The sequence below is a fragment of the Podarcis pityusensis genome, assembly GCF_964106645.2.
Source record: "Podarcis pityusensis genome assembly, chromosome: 16".
In the NCBI taxonomy this organism is placed as follows: Eukaryota; Metazoa; Chordata; class Lepidosauria; order Squamata; family Lacertidae; genus Podarcis; species Podarcis pityusensis.
The window spans coordinates 12,166,614-12,171,165 of NC_138041.1; positions in this window are offsets into that span (position 1 = coordinate 12,166,614).

Here is a 4,552-nt window from a genome sequence, read left to right on the forward strand (position 1 = left end):
GGGTCTGGTTTCTGCTTTAGGGAATGGAAGCGTGCGCCAGGGCAGACGAGTATTTGCGTATGTGTATTTTAACAAAACCTTTTCACTTTTAAAAAGAGAAAGCAGTGTTATGCAAGCAAGTAGTGTGGCAGGCCTTGGGGGTGAGAACTTGGGTTCAGATATTTACTTGACCAGGAAAATTAACGTGCAACCTTGGCCAAATTATTTCGCCTTAGCCTACAGCAGGCATAAGCAAACTCGGCCCTCCAGATGTTTTGGGACTACAACTCCCATCATCCCTAGCTAACGGGACCAGTGGTCAGGGATGATGGGAGTTGTAGTCCCAAAATATTTGGAGGGCTGTGTTTGCCTATGCCTGGCCTACAGTCTACCTCGCAGGGTGGCTTTTAGGATGAAATAGAAGGGTGAGGAGGGGAGAGAAAAGAGGGCCGCAGCCGCTGTCTTTAGTAAAATAGGCTATAAAAAGGAATACCTGCTTGTCGCTTAATATTCATTACCAGTACTAGTAAAAACTGAAGTTTTGGAGATTTTTGGTTTGCTTAGTCTGGTGAATTGGGAGGACATTTGTGTCACTCCCTGGCCGAGTCTGTAGGACTGGAGTGGGGGCGGGGGGAGAATCAACTCCCTTCTTGGCCAGAAAACGGAATAGTGACCATGGGCAAGTCACTTTCTCAGCCTATGACCTATCTTGCAAGGCAATTGTTGGGCGAGGGCAGGGTGGAGAGTGCTATGGACACTGCCTTTTGCTCATTGAATATGAATGAAATAATACCCATTTCTGGCTTATCATTGTCACCCATACTAGTGAAAAACAGAAGTGTTTTGGAGATTTTTGGACCAGCTAGGCTGGTGAATTGGAAGTGAAGAGGAGATTCTGCTCCCCGCTCCCCAGTGGGCCTTCTTCCCCTTCCTCACTGCCTGCAGCAAGTATTTTCAACCAGGTGCAACTGCAGACCAGGCCAAGTGCAGAGTTACAGGTCCCCCAGTTAGCAACGCTGTCCCTGGTGGGGACGCAGCCGGAGCCTCCCCTTCATTTGTGGCGGGGCTGAACTCAGCAAGGAAAGAATGTCTTCTGGGGCCTGGAACTAATCGGGCTTCGTGTTTCCTGCCTGAAGTCACCAGGCAAGTTTTGTGTGTGTGTGTGCGTGTTTTGGGAATTGGCCTGCCCTGGCCTCCGGAGCTGGCCCCGGCCTGATTTTTCCACGTGGCTCTTCTTTCCAAACCAAGATGCCTAAGAGGGGTTGGCACTGGCCCCAGAGGGGAGGGAAAGGAACAGGGAAAGCAGGCACCGGAGCCACAGCCTTGCCACAAAACACTACGTGGTTCCCAGACTGGGCAGGGCAGGGCGAGAGAGATGCTGTCTCGAGGGTGGAGCAGTCCTCCTGGCTGCTGTGCCCGCAAGCTGCATCTTGCAAGGCTCCCTTTGGCTCTCTGCCGCAAAGGGCGTGGTTGCCTTTAAAGCAGGTGCCTCATTTCCTGAGAAAGCCAGAGTTCGCTTTCTGCCAGCAAGCACAACCTCCCCAGTTTGAAGAAAGAGGCTAAGCCAGGGGTGGGGGGAGCTGTGGTCCCCCAGCTCTCCTTGGGCCCCAACAACCCCATGACCAGGGATGATGGAAAAGATCCAAGAACATCTGGAGGGTCCGGCAGGTTCCTCACCCACAAGCAAACCCAATTTCTCACTGTGGCCTTGGCAGAAATTGTTTTTATGAAGGAGGGGTGGTTTATTTCTCTCCAGCACACATACTTTTTCCTGCTTGGTTGATGCAAGGAAGTAGTTCGCTTACAAAGCCACTTCTGCTTCTCTGTGCCAAGAAACCATAAAGATTCACTCACGTGCCACAAGGGATTCTGCTGCAGCACCTCTCAGTGGGTATAAGCCACCAGCCTAGATGGCTTTAAAAAGGATTTGACAAATTCAGAGGGTTAGGCTACCTGGCCATGTTCTCCACTGCTGGGAGGCCATATGCCCATGAATGCCACCTGCAGGAAACCTCAAGAAGGAAGAGTTGCTGTTCCACTCGAATGCCGCTTGTGGGTGTCCTATCGGGGCATTTGGTTGGCCACAGAGAACAGGATGCTGTGTGCTAGATAAGCCCCCAGCCTACTCAGACATCCTAGGTTGTTTTAATTTTATTTTGGGCATGGGGGGGGGGAGCAACTTTCTAACCCTGATGGCCAAAGGATGAGTCTTGAAAGTTATGTGGTGAGAATCACACTGAAATCAGGGTGTGGGAAATGGCAATGCTTTCTATGCTCTAAAGGTGGGGAGGGGGAGTTGTGCCTTGCTAAATAGGATTTTTTTGTTTGTTTCTCCACAGCCCTGACAGGAACAATTAGTTATACCACACACGAAAATCACTTCACTGGCATTATTTATGGAGGTTGCAAAATTAGGCACAAATGCGATTTGTAGGGGTTGGTGTTTTTTTAAGTACAGCGTGCGCACACACTGTCTCAACTGTTCTTCATGCTGAACAAGGGAGGCTGGAGCATGGTCTCTTTGCAAAAGGCATTCTGTAGCTAGTCCCTCTCTGTCAGGGAGGATAAGTGAGTTCCTCACAGCAACCCATCCTGCCCCTTCACTATGCAGCAATGCTCACAACTGTTCACTTTCACAGTAGACAATACTGGCAGGGTCCCAGCAGCATTCACACTGGTGGTTTCACTGGGGGAGAACACCCCCGCGCAGTTTTCTGCTCTGCAGTGCAAACTTATCTGTTATATCATGTTCTCGCCCTGCTTTACAGTTCACAACTTTCACGGCTTGTTTATTCAGTACAGGTTGTCCTGAAACAAACCCAAATTGCACTACAAAGTCGGCGCATGCTTCAATTAATTAATTACACAGGTTGTTGGGAACGTGGCTTCACAAATCCCCATACGCCTCTTGTGGAGGTCCAATGCCACAAGCACAGAAAAGGCCCCCAGAATCCCTTGAAGTCTATCGCAAGGGGATTCTGGGATGTGCCGCCTACAGCAAAGCACACGATATTCTCCAGAGCTTGCTTTCCCTTGGCAGGTGGACAGGACCAGACTGTGGGCAGCACAAGGCCCCACGTTAAGCCAGACCAAAGACAGAAAGGTTGGCTTTGGACAGCCAGGCCGCCATGACTGCCCAATCCTGCTGCCAGCCACACACAAAGCACAAGATTTCCCTGCTCTGCAAGTCTTTTATTGGGCTTCCAATGCCCCAATACTCTGGGAACGGAGAATCTGCAGCCTTCTAGATGTACCTAAACTAAAACCCATACCCTCTCAGGCCACTGCCCAGGCTGATCGGAAGCAACATACCCTACAATCCAACGCCATCTGGATTCTGGAAAGACACAGGCTGCCTGTCCCTGGCAAGCTATCTGTGCATTTCATGTATAGGGAGCTGCCTTGCTTAGGAGCCCAGCCCTTAGTCAATCTAGCTCAGTATTGTCTAGAATCATAGAATAGAATCATAGAATCAGAGAGTTGGAAGAGACCACAAGGGCCATCGAGTCCAACCCCCTGCCAAGCAGGAAACACCATCAGAGCACTCCTGACATATGGTTGTCAAGCCTCTGCTTAAAGACCTCCAAAGAAGGAGACTCCACCACACTCCTTGGCAGCAAATTCCACTGTCGAACAGCTCTTACTGTCAGGAAGTTCTTCCTAATGTTTAGGTGGAATCTTCTTTCTTGTAGTTTGGATCCATTGCTCCGTGTCCGCTTCTCTGGAGCAGCAGAAAACAACCTTTCTCCCTCCTCTATGTGACATCCTTTTATATATTTGAACATGGCTATCATATCACCCCTTAACCTCCTCTTCTCCAGGCTAAACATGCCCAGCTCCCTTAGCCGTTCCTCATAAGGCATCGTTTCCAGGCCTTTGACCATTTTGGTTGCCCTCCTCTGGACACGTTCCAGTTTGTCAGTGTCCTTCTTGAACAGTCTCCCCCAACAAACGTTTGAGACTAGCTCCCCTAAATCTAAAAGATGGATCAAACTGCCACTGCCCTGCAAGCTCTGATAAGCTCCTCCCACAGCTAATCACCTGCCTCAACAGAAACCCTGCCCCCTCTGACCTTTGCACAGGGAGAGCAGCTAATCAGCCACAAAGAAACACACACACAAGAAAACCCTTTTTGCTCCTTCTTCAGCTGCTGCCCTGCAAGCTCTGATAAGCTCCTCCCACAGCTAATCACCTGCCTCAAACCTGTCTACACCTGTGTTCTTCAAGCTTGGGGCACCAAATACTGCTGGATAGGGCTGGGAATATCTGGTTTTCTACATCACAATAGATCACCAGCTAAACTTATTGATATACCGATATATCACAATGTCTGAAATAAGGATAGAGCATTGGCTGGCTTCCCGGTTTTACCCACATAGTGATTTTAGTATAGCAAACACACACACCCCCCCAAGAAATATTGCCAGGTCAAAAATTATGAAACTTGTATCACAATATGGACTTCAAACTGGTTTTGGATGATAGATTGCCCAGCCCTACTGCTGGATTACAACTCCCATCATCCATCTGCTTAGCAAATGGTCAGGGATGATGGGAGTTGTAGTCCAACAAC